This window comes from Adiantum capillus-veneris, chromosome 12, assembly GCF_014529385.1.
Source record: "Adiantum capillus-veneris isolate H3 chromosome 12, ASM1452938v2, whole genome shotgun sequence".
Taxonomy (NCBI): domain Eukaryota; kingdom Viridiplantae; phylum Streptophyta; class Polypodiopsida; order Polypodiales; family Pteridaceae; genus Adiantum; species Adiantum capillus-veneris.
In genome coordinates, this window is record NC_140942.1 from 53,466,898 (window position 1) to 53,483,145 (window position 16,248).

The window sequence follows — 16,248 nt, forward strand, 5'->3', positions numbered from 1 at the left end:
TCAAAAAGAGGTTTTAGTTACAAATCTTGAGATTTAAGATAAAAAAAATCTCATTATTGTTTGGGAGATTTAATTTAGATCATGGGCTGCATCCCCTAAAAGATCAAATATGCAAAACTTTGAATTACCGAATGTATCACCTGGACCCACATTGCCTATCTCTTCTTCAATTACAGGCCCATATGTTGCTTCTTACCATGAAAAAACTTTTTTTTCTAGCTCTGCTATACGAGCGCGCATCATGGATGGGGTCTCTCCTTTACTTGCCAAGTCCACACCTTGGGTTGCGAGCTGATCAATGACTATGGTTTATTTGGGAAAATATGTGTAACCTCTTTTGTGAGGAGGGTCTTCTTGATTGGCTTCCCGAGCATGGATCTTCTCGATCGGGCCTCCTATGCTGATCCCTCCTGTAGTGAGACAATCATTCCAATCTACTTTGAGCCGCTTTGAGTAATAACAATAGCATTGTTGCACAAATTACATTTCCACTTGATTATTATTTGGTGGCAATCTGAAACCTTGGATAAATCTTGAAAGGATATTTCTCGCGAGGACAGTGTGTTGCGACACTGAAACTTTTAAGGGAGCAAAAACCTTAGCATTTCCAGTAACTCAAAACAATGTTTTGCGTACAAATTGATTTAGGCATAGTTTTCTGCATTTCTTCTAATTTAGTGGCTCCCCTTGAAGTTCTGTTTCGTCCTCTTGGGACGCAGCCAAAGCGCTAAGATCTCCTTGAGCCACCCAAATCTTTTCCTCTTTGGGAATTTGTTGTGCCAATGCGTGATTAAGCAAAGGATCATTAGGCTGATGTGCATTCTGGTCGGGGCATTATCTTTTATATTTGAAATGCAAAACAATAAACTTTAATGAGCAAAGCCTTAACACTTAGAAGAGAGAGATGGTTTAAAGGATTTTGGCAATCCAATTTGAAATACTTGAAAACCCTAACTTGAAGAACTTTAAATACTTAACTAAAAATACGATTAAAGATCTAGTTTGGAATATCACCACACATTGCACACCATTCACGGCAGGAAATATTGTTACTGGTTGAATCATCAACAGGTCTCAAGCCAGATGAGAGACTATATATATTAGACAAGAGCATTCATGAATAAATGAGAGACTATATACCAATTGTTTAAGAATATATGAGAGACTATATATATCAGATGATTTGGTGAAAGGAGGAGGATTGATGCTAATATTTTCAGGGGCAGCCCATGGACAATCTCACTTGAATTGAGATCTAGTTTGAGGGTTGACATTTGGCAACTTGGGAAATGTTGCCAAAGTTTTTGATGGTGTACTTTGTCCCCAGTCCGTGATCCCAGCATACACTCCTCACTCACAAAAATGTAGTATAATATTTCTAGTGTGTAGATCGTTGTGAATAAAATTGTGACTGTGCACGAGTTTCATCGCCTGTAGAAGAGCGATGTAGATTGGCAAAATATTTTCTATGAACTGTTGTATAGTTCCAAATGTGTGTTGAAACTCTCTGATTGCAGGCTTGCTTCCATCATGATGACAAGCCTGAATCCACTGCTCAAGGTGACCTCTATTCCAAATCTTGAAGATCAACATGGGCCTTTTGCTATAATGGACAAGAGCATGGGCAATATCATGCCACAGTGCACAGTATTAGCAATTGCTTCCTTTAGCACTATTTGTAAACTTGGCTTGCTTCCTATCTGGTCCTTGTAGATCTTTGTCGCATAGACATGACCTTTGAAGAGAGGATGGGCCACTGAAACTTGTTTCACATTTGCAAAACATCTTTCACGGGTGCTTGCATGTGAAAGATAGAATGATCTCCAAGTAAGTGTATGACAGGAGGACATGTAGTATCATCCAAGTGTATAGCTAAGGGCTCGGCACCTGAAGAAGGAGGCACATACTCTTCTTTCCTAGGAAATTTAGAAGAGACTTCGACCTTATCCTTGCTCTTCAACTCTGAATGTAGCTGTGCCACAAGCTGCATTTGCTCTTTGATTCCAGTTTTGGCTTTGATTTCAAGACGAACCATAGACTCAAAGCTTCTAGTGACTTGGCCCAATAATTTCTTTACTATGTTGTGCATTACTCCATTAATGCGCATAGCTGGGTTAAAGGATACAGGGAATGCACTGCACAGTTTCAGCTCTTTGATTCCAGGTTTGGCTTTGATTTCAAGATGAACCATATACTCAAAGCTTCTAGTGACTTGGCCGAATAATTTCTTTACTATGTTGTGCATTACTCCATTAATGCGCAGAGCTGGGTTAAAGGATACAGGTAATGCACTACACAGTTTCAGCTAGCACTGCTGCACAAGTTCAATCACAAAATCATGTTGTGCATTACTCCATTAATGCGCAAAGCTGGGTTAAAGGATACAGGGAATGCACTATACAGTTTCAGCTAGCACTGCTGCACAAGTTCAATCACAAAATCATCAAACTTTCCCTGCAGTGGATCAAATGCCTGGCGCAAATGATCATCTAAAGCTCCATAGAGAGATAAAACTAGAGCATTACAAATGATTTTGCGATGCTAACGGTCTAACTTTGTCTCTACCATTACTAAAGCTTGAAAATACATGAAGCAAATAAAATTAAGGTAGATCTAGAATAGATATAACTTTGACATATGTGATTGTAAAATAAAAATAAAAAATCATGAACAATAATAACAACCAACAACAAAAGATCTAAAAACATATAACTCCTCCCTGCAGTGCAACATGGTGGTCAGTAATAGCAAGAGACAAAAAATCTATTAAAACCAATCTCCTTGTAGTGGGACGTGATAGTCAACAGAAGTCAAGGACAAAGGATTTAAAACACCTAGCCCCTCTCTACAGTGCGACATGGTGGTCAGCAATAGGTATAGACAATAAATTTATTAAATTCAATCAACTTGCAATGCGACGCGATGGTCAGCAATAGCGAGGAGTGAAGGATGTAAGATACCTAACCCCTCCTTGCAATGCGACATGGTGGTCAACAACAACCACAAATGGAGAACCTATTAAATCCAATCATCCTGCAGTGTGACATGATGGTCAGCAACAACCAAGAACGAAGAATTTAAAAACCCTAAACCCCTCTCTACATAGTGTGACATGGTAGTCAACAACAACCAGAGATGAGGATTCTATTAAATCCAATCTCTTGTGGTGCGACATGATGGTCAACAACAGCCAAGAACAAAAGATTTAAAAACCCTAAACCCCTCCCTATAGTGTGACATGGTGGTCAGCAACTGTCATAGGCGAAGGATTTATTAAATCCAATCTTCTTGCTGTGTGATGCGATGGTCAGCAACTACAAAGAATGAAGGATTTCAAAACCCTAAACCCCTCCTTGTAGTGCGACACAGTGGTCAACAACAAACAGAGACAAAGAATATTATATTAAACCTAATCTTCTTGCATTGCGATGCAGTGGTCAGCAACAACCTCAAAGAAAGGATGTAAGATAGTTAATCCCTCCCTGCAGTGCAACTCAGTGGTCAGCAACAACAACCAGAGATGGGAAATCTAATTGCACATCCCAAGACTCCATGTAGTGCGACATGGAGGTTAGTAGTAGTCATCAAGGACGAAGCATCTAAAGTCTAAACCCCCCTTGCAGTGTGTCACGAGGATCAACACAACCAAGGACAGATGTCTAAACTCTCTCTCACTTTGCAGTGTGACACGGAGGTCAATAGAGTCAAAGAGAGTGCACTAACCTGCAAACTAACACTGAGGTGCGAGCAAAGCTCCACAACAACAATGCTAGCAAATACAATGTCAGAGAAAAAAACATAAAAAATAAGTAGAGGTGATTACTTTACTACTTGCTCTCTCTCTCTCTCTCTCTCTCTCTCTCTCTCTCTCTCTCTATCCTAGATGTCAATGTTGGGACAGTCGGAGATACCTGTATAATAATATGTGTATATAGCATATAATACCAAATTATACGTACATTTTTTGTTATATACAGACGTATAAATGCAACATAAAATTACTTACATGCCTAGAATATATGTGAGTTTCCCCTATCTCTCATGCTAAATGCAACTGTAAGTTCTCTTTAACCGAATCCATAGTTGTGAGGGAGGTAGCCATTAAGCCAACCTTGTCCACATAAAGGGCCAAGATGACAAAATAAGATCCAAAGTGTCGAAGATAAACAGAGGCATCAGTATGTAGGCATTAGAAGTGAATAAAGTTCATGAAGGTATGAAAGCGTGTATTCCACTGGCAAGAAGATTTCTTGAATCCATACAAGGAACATCGGAGTAGAAATACATAGTCAGGATAATCGGGATGGATGAAATAAGGAGGTTGGATCATATAGATTTCTTCTTCAAGTTCACCATTGTAAAAATCTGTTTCTACATCCATTTGATGAATTCCAAGATCAAATTGAACACCAATAGCAAGGAGTGTACCTAGAGATGCAAGACATAAATTTGTTGGAGGAAAGGTTTCAAAGTAATTTTCTCCGTGCTCTTGAGAGAAACTGTGAGCCACAAGATGTGCCTTATACCGCTCAAAAAAGCCATCTGGACGATATTTGTGACAAAGCACCCATTTGCAACAAGTGACATGTTTACAATTCAGCAGAAGAGGAACCAATACCCAAGTATTATTATGTATGATGGAAGCCATTTGAACCTCCATTGCGGAATGCCAAAGATGTGCATCGGTAGTAGATGATAGAGCTTCTTTGACATTGATCCTTCCATCAAGCGGGGGGAAAAGAGTTGGCAATGGGATCTATGGAAGAGTGGGAGAACTCAACCGTGGCGAGTTTTAGACCACTAAGAATATCATGAAGATTGCAATTCTTGGGCGGAAGAGACTCACGTGATGTAGATGATGAGCTTGAACTAGCGGCAACGTGCATTTGAGTGGAAGGGAGAGCATGGGCTTCATGATTGTGAGGATGTCGTGTAGAGCAAAGTGGATTGGAAGTGGAAAGAATTCCAGATGGTACTCTTGAGGAGCTGAGTGCATTTTTAGATTGAAACACAAGTGATTCTTTATTAAGTCATGTAAAACGATTGCAAGGAACTCTTGTAGAGGTTGAAGGTGGCATTAAATTACAAAAATGTTCCTTATGAGGAGCTGAATAAGTTTCTTTTGTAGGGCTCCTTACAGTGATAGTTGGATTGTAAGATGTTTACAAATCTGCATTGGGAGACAAAAATACAGGTGAAAGGATTTCGCGGCCATGTCGAACATGTGTGATTGGATGAGGGCTAGTAAGTGAAGTAATAAGTGGTTGTGGAGGAGGAGCAAGAATGCCATGAGGAGGTGCAAGTGGCTGGATTTGAGAGAAGGTTCAAGAGAAGTCCATAAAGGACTAAGGTCATCAAACATGTCGCCACTTTTAAATTGAGGTAAGTGTTGATCAAGGTTACCAGATTGTTGATTAGAGGAAGAAGAATTAGACACAATTAGAGTGTTCTCCTCAGCAAGGATACCACGATTGAAGGAGAACTTATGAGTTGTAGGATTATAGACTCGATAACCCTTAACACCAAAGCGGTCACCATAACCAATAATGCGGCACTCAACATGTGAGTGAAGTTTATTACGTTTCTCAGTCGGAATTAGGACATAATATGATGTCCCAAAGATGTGAAGATGAGAAAGATCAAGCTTTTCACCAGTCCAAAGTTCATGAGGAGTAAATTTGGGTAAGGTATGAATAGTAAGACAGTTCTGCACATGACAAGTTGTGACAGTGGCCTTTTCTTAGTACGATTGGGGAACAACAACTTCTTGAAGCATTGCACGAACGTCATTAAGTATAGTGTGGTTCTTTCTCTCCATGACACCATTTTGTTGTGGTGTATAAGGAACCGTGAACTAATGAAAGATGCCCTCGTACAAAATTCTGTGAAAGAGATGTACCGCCCTCCATTATCTGTGCGACTACTCCTGATTGTCTTGTTAGGTTGTTTCTCTACAAAAGTTTTATAGTGATGAAAATGATGAAGCACCTCAGATTTGTTTTTGAGAAAGTACAACATGGTGTACTTGGACCAATCATCAATGAAGGTAACAACGTACAAGGAAGCAATGAGAGAAGTAGTTGGCATTGGCCCACAAAGATCAGAATGCACCAGTTCCATGAGGTCTTTGGTCTTACTCTTGGATTTTGGACTTCATGTCATCTTACCAAAGATGCAGGCTTCACACAAGGAAAGGTGACTCAGCTTAGGATCAAAACTAGTCACCATTTTGTGAGTTTGTAGTGTCCTCATCGCTTGAATGTGTGGATGGCCCAGACGGTAATGCCATCTCAAAGTATCCTCTTCACTAGGGCTGATAGCTACATAAGTTGCCATATTAGGTTGGATTACATCAAGACCAAGAGGATATAGTTGCCCTTCCTTTGGGCAATTAGCTGTGTTGGAACACTTGAAGTAGAAAGTGTCTTTATGACACAATAACTGTGTTCAAACTCCACTGAGGTACCGTGGTTGGTTAGCTCATTAATTGAGAGTAGATTCTTGGCAAGTCTAGGGACATAGTAAACATTGGGAATAATGGTTGTAGCCCCACTGGGTGATTTTAAGTGCAGTGATCCCTTTCTAATGGCTTGATAAAGAGAATCATCAGTACAATGAACCTCCAAAGGTCTGAGAGCTTGGTGATAATCATGTAACCAGTCTTGGATGCCCGTCATATGGTGTATGACACCCGTATCAAGGTACCAAGTATCGATATCGGAAGGAGAATTTGCTATAGCAGCATAAAGATGCATGGTCAAAAGATCATTACTCATGTCATCAATTAAGTGAGTAACATGGGCATTTGAACGTCGACTTTGAGAGGAGTGTTGTTGCCGCCTTTTAGTGCAACATTGTCTCTCAGTATGACCTCTGCGATGATAGAAGGTGCATGTAGGTACAACACCATTAGATGTAGAGGGGTGCACGGGATTTCAAAAGCGAGATGGTTGAAAAATAGGTTGTGATTTGTTACGGTTTTGCATTGAATTGTGTCACTGGTTGATGGAGTAATTGCGATTGAGCAAGTTGGGATAATAAGGTCGGAAGCGGGAGTATCCGCGAGTAGCACCAGCAAGCATTGCAAGGGGGGACAAACATCTAAAAGAGCCCTCTCTAGGAACTGCCACGTGGCAACAGAAGGAGGGATTGATCAAAAGAGATTTGAGACTAGAGCTACGAAACGAAGTTGACTCTGATATGAGCCTGCCTTTGATGAGATTCGCACCCTCCGTATCTATGCTACAGATGGGCATCATTCTCTCCCCCTCCCGCCCCCCCGGCTCAAGCGAGTACTTCCACGCGAACAAGTAACCGAGCGAGTACATACAATAAAAAAGCTGAGATCAAGACCTCATAGTTACTCTATAGAGGATAGTGTAGCGAAGTAAATGCAAAAGCCCACAACCCCCAAGGATGCGATGTATTTTTCTGAAATCCCAAAAACATGGTGCAAAAACCCCGTGCTTAATATCATGTCAGCCATCATTAATGAATTGCACACATCCGCTTGTTTGATTTTGTAGAATCCCAAAACACGTCATCTTACATTGACTTTGCAAACCCATTTCTGCCATCAACTTTGTAAGTGAACCCATTTTTGCCATCGATGAATGGGTAAGATTGGCCAAATTTCTAGCAGCCAAGGCAACATATGATTGCTTTAGTGATCTATAGGCAAGGACTATAATACCACGGGCATTGCTCGTCTTTGCCCCTTTAAGGTAGACATTACACTTAACACTTAGAAGCATGGCCATTGCCATGTCTGCCGTATCAGCTTCATATAGATAAGCTTGCGGCCATGCTCTGGTCCATAAATGGTTATGTCCCTAATCATTCTCGATTGCAAGCTCGCTCAAGATGGGTTATTGGGGTTCTAAATCGTCTGAAACACTGAAATGCTTTATCGATCCTAAATTTTGAAGAGACTAAAATATATAAAAATATAAACCAATTTTTAAAATGTGAGATTCTTAATTTTGAAGACACTCAAAAATTAAAAGAAATTTAAATTAAGTCCAATCTATCAACACAATTTTGAATGAAATTACATTGACCCAATCAAATGTGTCAACTGCGAATTTTGTTTCATTAGTTTTGTGGAGCACTTGGTCTGTGTAAAAGAAAAAGAGTAGCTTGATAGTGGGCAAGATTTATGAGAGAGCTTCAGTTTGCACTAGAAATAAGATGCTTCATTTATAGTTAATGCTCAAAAAAATCTAGGTTAAGTGTGAGCCCACCTAAAATTTTGAGATTTACCTCTAAATTTTTAGATCTAAGGGTGAGAAAACCTAAAATTTTTGGAGAAATGTAGTGTAATTTAGTGTGAAAACCTTCAAATTTATTCATAGTAGGGGTACCGACTGCAAGAAATTCAAAAAACCACGAGCACCAACTTGGGCCCAACCTGCCCTCTAGAACACAAAAACAAATCGTACGGGGCTGCTGTTGAGCTACTCATAGAACATAAATAAGGGCTCTAACGGGGGCTAACTTGGGTAGCAGGTGAAGGAGATGCAAAGTGCAGCCTTTGGGTCCAGGAATGAAGAGCTTGAAGTGCTGAAGGATCAGGTCTAGACGGTTCATCAAACCGAGATACGGAGCCCAAGTTATTGAAGGTTAAAGCTTTAATGTTTTGCAGATTCTTGCCGGACAGGGCAACTGGTGACAGGTGATCCAAGTGGAACTTGAGGTATATATGTGTAGAACTCAATTCATGGAGCCCACCCGTCCTTTCGGATTGCGGATCCGAGCCATGGTTTGCAAGATATGATCGTTTGAAGTTTTTTCGGGGGCCGGGTCTGAACCCACTTGGCCGCATTCGAGAAAGTTCCATCTGGCATCTTCTGAGACTAGCCCAAGTTCTAGAGCAGGATGTGCATCATACGGAGCTAGTAGGAAGTGACTGCATGCCAAACGGAGTCCGGAGCAAGGAGTTATGGCAGTCAGAAGCTGGGGTGCCTTTGTCCAAATTGGATTGCAGATAATTTTTTCACTTTTTGAAAGCCTTGGTTCAAGGATTCCGAGGGGTCGAAGTGCAGATATAGAGAGTGTGGTTGGAGCCGGGAAAGTGGAGCTTCAGAAGGTTATTGCGGCTTGGCAGCAGGAGGTGGGAGCAGAGTATGGAAGCTTGGTAAAGGTAGATCCGAAAAAAGATTTTGTTAAAAAACAAAATTGGTGCTTTTTAGTTTTTGAAGTCTTTGATGCTCAAGGTATGTGGAACCGCCACGTGGCGGGTCGTATTAAACCCATATGCGCGAGGAGATAAGCCGGGGACGCAGTATATATATTGGACGTGGGCTCCTCATTAGCATCCAAGAGGTGGAGGGGAACTCCCCTTGACCGTGGCTATGGCGGCGAGCGCTGGGCGCTGCTGTGTTGGCGGACTTGGTGGTGGTTTTGAAGTGAGCCGGCGAGGCGGGGCGCTCGCGGGAGGACGCATGGTGGTGGTGCGTTTCGGTGATGACGTGGCCGGCGGTAGGGGTGGTGCCCGCGCCCGCCAATGGCCAAATTTTTTGAGGGTAAAGATGTACCCCCCCCAATAGCGACATTGCTATTGCCTCGACAGGGGAGGGGTCCCGCTGGCAAGAGTTGCTGACAAGGGAAGAAGAGCAAGCCAAGTCAAGAAGGCCCAAGAGGAGGAAGTCCGGCCGCCCAAAGGGAAAGGGACCAAAGCCTAAAGTGTACACCATGCAAGTGTGTCAAAAAATAAACTATGCCAAGTGTTGGCAATGCAAGAAAATCCTAAAAGAAGCTTCAAATGAAGTGCACGACATGGAAGATCACCCCATTTTTCTTTTGTGGGATTCCTAGGCACACCCCTTTAAAAGGAGGTTTTTGTTCATTTTTTAGGGTCTTTGGACTAGTTGGCTTTTTTGCCTGTGTGTGTAAGTGAAAGCTTGAAGCTTGTGTGTTGTTTGTGTGCCAGAGATCAGAGACTGTATTAGGGAAATTCAAAATGCTCATGGAAGAAACTGGGAGGAGTTCAAGCTTTCTCTAAAAGAAGACTACTTTATGGAGGACTCTGAGAGGGTGACCAAAAGAACTTTCTTGAATTGGATTGCAAAGCCTAAAGAAGGGATTTTTGTTACAGAGCTTCGCATAGAGTTTGAGCGATGCTATGCTCAACGATCACAAACTGAACAATCTTCCTTGGATAACGAGAAGGTAGAAATTATCCTACAAGTAGCGAGCAAAGAAATTGAAGAAACATTAGAGCTTGTCTTGGAAGATAAAGATACAGAGCAAGGTTTGAAGACAAGGTGGAATGATGTACAAGATGTAGTCTCCTTGCTGGAAAAAAGACAATGCAAAAGAGACAAGATGGTGGTGAACAATGGTGCTCCAGTTTATCCTATTACTGAGAAGCATCCAAAACTTTCTATTATAGCTTCTAAGGATGATGGATCTATGCTTGAAGAACTTGTGAAGGGCATATGAAAATTGAAATTAAAGCTAGCAAGGCTTGAAGAAAATGGAAAAACATATGGACAGTCATCATGTCAAATACCTCAAAACAGAGAGGGGTTTGTAAATAGGTGCATATGGTGTGACATCCCAGATCATCCAAGAAGGGAGTGTGAAAGCTTCAAAGATGCCTTGGGTAAAGATCTTGTCTTCTTCAAAGAAGTAAAGATACATCTTAGTGAAACAGGAAAGCCCTTGGCAACCAACTTTGGCAAAGGAGGAATGAGAAATCTAGTTGAGGACATGGCAGCCAGTCATGCTATCTCAATGGTTAAAGCAACATCATTAGGCTTAAAGGCTAGTCAAGTCATACTCAAAGGGTACAAATCTATTGAAGACATGAGTCACGGATGGTGAAGATGTTTGGCCATTTGCAATGGAGTTAGCTCTATGAAGGGAAAGTGGTCTAAAGAAGTCTTACATGAAGTAGGAGTTTTTATACATCTTTAAACTGGGTGGAATGAGCTTGTAGATTCCTTGTGAGTGTATACCTACACTGCACAAAGTGTCGAGGAAACAAGGAACTTGCTGAAGAAAAACGCTGGGGAGAAAATGGGGATGAAGGTCCCTCAAAGATGGCTACTAGAGATGGAGGAAGAAAGGATCTCGGTCCTCTCAAGAGCCCATGGCAAGGGATTATCCATCACAAGAAGTACCAATGAGAGATGTTGCACCAAAGGAAAACCAAGATAATGAAAAGAGAAAAAGAAAAAGCCCATCATACAAGCTACAATGAGATATTGAAGTTTCCACAGGCTAAGCTTGCCATTGAAGCTGCATACATTGGTTGTACTACTCTCTATGCAATAATACCACTCACTTGCCCCAATCTCGTGTGTTGCTTCTCCCCATTCCTCTCCTCTTCTCTCGCTCTTCGTGTATTGGCCATTGCTTGAAGAGGGTTTGCCTGCAGCTCAAAAGGTGCTACCAAGAAGGCAGATTAGGAGTTTTTTATGAGTCAAAAAGGGTAAGTTGAGCAGTGTGGGTGCATTTGTGTTGTGGGTGTTTTTTTGCAAGGTGTGAGGTAGTTGGTTTGTATGCTAAAGGCGGAGTTGTTAGCGCAAATTAGCCAATTTGAAGGTGTTATTTGAGAGGTTAGGGGTGCTGTGGAATCCCTAGGCTATAGAGAGGCAAGTATTTTGTGTGATGGGTGTGTTCCCTATTCCCCCTCTCCATATTCTGGTGCCCCCACGGAGGAGCTATCTCATGCTCCAATTTGCGGTTGAAAGTGGTGTTTTTTTGCCGACGAAGCGGTTGGTGGATGGTCGAAATGTTTGATGGTCGATTTTGAAGATGAGAGAGATGGTGGAGCCAGGTTTTGGCCCTATATTTATGGGCGTCGAAGATCCCGAGGATTGATTAGCAGATTTCGAGCTATGGTTGTTGTCGATGCGTATGTCGACGGACTCAAAAAGGTTACAGACGGTGTCGTTGTTGATGCGAGGATGAGCCAAGGTGTGGTTCGATGGCTTAGAGAGCAGTCATCGAGAATCATGGCAAAGGTTGTAGAGTCAGTTTCAGGAGCGGTTTCGAGAGGTGATTACGGAAGAAAAAGCCGGTGCAAAGCTGAAGGCGGTACACTAGGATGTAAGTAAAGATTTATCTATTTTCATTGAGCAGTTTGAAGCTTGTTGGAAGCAGTTAGAGATTGCTACTGGGGTCAAAATCAATCAATCTTTGAAGCTGTCAAAGTTGTTAGAGTGCTTGCATCCGAGGATTAGAGAAAAGGTCAAAGATGGTGCAGATACATACAAAGACATGGTCTATCTGGCAAAGATAAAGAGCAGAAAGGTGAAGCGGAAGCTAGAGTTAGGAATGCTAAATCCAACAGATTATATGCCTGTTGCGGAGGTAGCGAAGTGCTCTTTGTTCCAACCAAAGGTGATTCTAGTTGTGGAAAATGCAAGGCATGTGGAGGTAAGACCTACTATTGGTGATGTTCCTTGGAGGTTTCCAGTTTGTGATGTGCATGTGCTGAGAGTGGAAGATCTTGTCAAGGTGAATCAAGATGCAAAAGCGATAGCATATGTGGAGGTTCCAGTACGGATTGAAGAGGTAAAGCATGTTCTTGTTGAAAGTTTGCATGAAAAGGTAGCGTTATGCAATCGAGATGCAGATACCGAGGGTTCAAAAGTTGATGAAGAAAGTTTGCAAAGAGGGGAAGATGGTCAAGCTTTTGTGGAGCAGCAAGTGGATGCAAATGCTGATGCGGAGTCAGTATGATGCCGATGCCGATGATGATACAAGCTCGATTAGCTGGGAGACAAGCGAGGATAATAATGCGGATGAGTATACATCCTATGACGAGGAGACGGAATTTGATTAACCCGAACTGGTAAAGGTAAAACTGCCCTCTTATATGTTTGATGATATGGTAATAGCACATGTGCAAGAAGAGTAGGGTACAGAGCATGCCGGGAGGCTTGGTGAAGGCCAAGTGGAGCGGTCTAGGCCTACATGTGATGATATGAAGGTAAAGGTGGTGTGTGGTGGCATGCTAATGGCTGTGCTGATGAAAGTAACATTGGAATGTGCCATGGTGGTGCAACATGTGCAAAATTTTGCCCATAGAGATAAGGCGGCCGTGTCTATGGAGGAAATGGAGATGGATGCAATAGAGAACGAGTTTCTCTCTTCCTTAGAGGAGCATGATGCAGCGGTAGAAGAGGTGGTTGAAGAGCAGATAATTGAAGCTGAAAAGCAAGAGGATTTGGTCGACCTTGAAGGGCCGGTAGACAAGGAAGGGCTCGATGATACTGGAATTGAGTGTGTGACCAAAGAGGAGGTTGTGATGCCAAAGACAGGGGAGATTCTGATGCAGCAGACATGTACAATGGTGGAGAAAGGAGAATCTCAAGCAATGGCTTTGCTTCCAGTGAAGGTATGTAAGCTATGGTTGATGAAAAAGATGATGGATACAACTCTATGGAGGTTAGTTTGGCAGGTGCAGAGTTCTATGCTCAAGGCCTCCACTTTATTTGGTTGGGAGGGAGGGTCAAACATGTGTTGTAGCTTGATGTCAGGTATATTTTTTTTTGATGATGATATGTTTGGTGTTGCTTGGTATGGAGTAGACAGGTTGCAAAGGAATGCATGGAGTGCAGAAGGTAGGCTATGGGCAGCCTACACACATGGTGGTCTAGGTGCTTGGGTAGGGCCCTATTGGAGGCAGTTACAGATTAGGGTGAAAGTGAACAGATCTAGGTGTTCGATCCAGGTGGAAGGTATGTGATGCAGGGGGTGGGGCAACCCACTTGAAGGTTTGGCAATAGGGTGCAACAAAAACAGTGTACATATGGTTTTTTAGTTTTCTCATAGTGTGTGCCAAGTTTTGCAGTTTATAGTGAAATAAAGATTTATGTGGTTGAGCATAAATGCTCAACAAGGGGGTGGGCAATGATGGTGCAGCCAAAGTGTGTCGACTCTAGAAGGTGGCATGGGCAGATGTGTACAGTCAAGCAGAGGCATGGAAAAGGACTGAAGCAGCTAGGAGAGTCATGGGATGGCAGGTAGCAACGGAAGTGTATGCATGATGCGGCTTATAGGCTAAGGGAGGCTCCATAAGGGGCTAACTTGGGTAGAAGGTTAAGGAGATGCAAAGTGCAGCCTTTGGGTCCAGGAATGAAGAGCTTGAAGTGCTAAAGGATCAGGTCCAGACGGTTCATCAAACAGAGCTACGGCGCCCAAGTAATTGAAGGTTAAACGCTTTAATGGTTTGCACATTCTTGCCGGATAGGGCAACTGGTGATAGGTGATCCAAGTGAAACTTGAGTTATAGATATGCAGAGCTCAATTCATGGAGCCCACCCGTCTTTTCGGATTGCGGATCGGAGCCATGGTTTGCAAGATATGATCGTTTGAAGTTTTTCCGGGGGCCGGGTCTGAACCCACTTGGCCACATTGGAGAATGCGCCATCTGGAATCTTCTGAGCCTCGAAGAAGTTCTAGAGCAGGATGTGCATCATACGGAGCTAGCAGGAAGTGATTGCATGCCAAACGGAGTCCGGAGCAAGGAGTTATGGTAGTCGGAAGCTGGGGTGCCTTTGTCCAAATTGGATTGCAGATGATTTTTTCACTTTTTTAAAGCCTTGGTTCGAGGATGCCGAGGGGTGGAAGTGCAGATACAGAGAGTGTGGTTGGAGTTGGGAAAGTGTAGCTTCAGAAGGTTATTGCGGCTTGGCAACAAGAGGTGGGAGCAGAGTATGGAAGCTTGGTAAAGGCAGATCCGAAAAAAGCTTTTGTTAAAAAAAAAAAATGGTGCTTTTTAGTTTTTGAAGCCTTTGAGGCTCAAGGTATGTGGAACCGCCACGTGGCGGGTCGTATTAAACCCATATGCGCGAGGAGATAAGCCGGGGGCGCAATATATATATTGGACGTGGGCTCCTCATTAGCATCCAAGAGGTGGAGGGGAGCTCCCCTTTAGCGTGGCTATGGCGGTGAGCGTTGGGCGCTGCTGTGTTGGCGGACTTGTTGGCGGTTTTGAAGTGTGCCGGCAAGGCGGGGCGCCCGCGGGCAGACGCATGGCGGTGGCCCGTTTCGATGATGATGTGGCAGACAATAGGAGCGGTGCCCACGCCCGCCAATGGCCAAATTTTTTAAGGGTAAAGATGTACCCCCCCCAATAGCGACATCGCTATTGCCTCGACAGGGGAGGGGTCCCGCTGGCAAGAGGTGCTGACAAGGGAAGAAGAGCAAGGCAAGTCAAGAAGGCCCAAGAGGAGGAAGTCCGATCGGCCAAAGGGAAAGGGACCAAAGCCTAAAGTGTACACCATGCAAGTCTGTCAAAAAATAAACTATGCCAAGTGTTGGCAATGCAAGAAAATGCTAAAAGAAGCTTCAAATGAACTGCACTACATGGAAGATCACCCCATTTTTCTTTTTTGGGATTCCTATGCACACCCCTATAAAAGGAGGTTTTTGTTCATTTTTTAGGGTCTTTGGACCAGTTGGCTTTTTTGCCTGTGTGTGTAAGTGAAAGCTTGAAGCTTGTGTGTTGCTAAGCAAGCTGCATACATTGGTTGTACTACTCTCTATGCAATAATACCACTCACTTGCCCCAATTTCGTGTGTTGCTTCTCCCCATCCCTCTCCTCTTCTCTCGCTCTTCGTGTATTGGCCATTGCTTGCAGAGGGTTTGCCTATAGCTCGAAAGGTGCTACCAAGAGGGATGATTAGGAGTTTTTTATGAGTCGGAAAGGGTGAGTTGAGGAGTGTGGGTGCATTTGTGTTGTGGGTGTTTTTTTGCAAGGTGTGAGGTAGTTGGTTTGTATGCTAAAGCGGAGTGGTTAGTGCAAATTAGCCAATTTGAAGGTGTTATTTGAGAGGTTAGGGGTGCTGTGGAATCCCTGGGCTATAGATAGGCAAGTATTTTGTGTGCTGGGTGTGTTCCCTATTCCCCGTCTGCAGCATGCTGACCGCAAAGCACAAAAGCTCCAACTTATTCTGGACGACCTCTTTCATTCCATATAAGCTGATCATCCACTTCTTAAGCACTTTGTCAAAGTATCTCGAAATTCTTTCCTCAGAACCACTGCAACTCTAACATGCATAGCTACTTTTTCTAGGCAGTTGCAGAAACATAAAGCCATGTAGCTACGAGGTTGGTAGCCCATGATTAACACCTTTTATCTCTTTATTAGCAGTGGCGAAGCAAATTAGAAGCCTTTTACAGAACTACAAATTGAGGAGTGCTACTTAGAGTTGATGTCGACGCGGCTGTAAAGAAGGCAGAGGCAGGAGACCATATTATGGTTGAGACTAAGCTAGGGGAGATGAAAA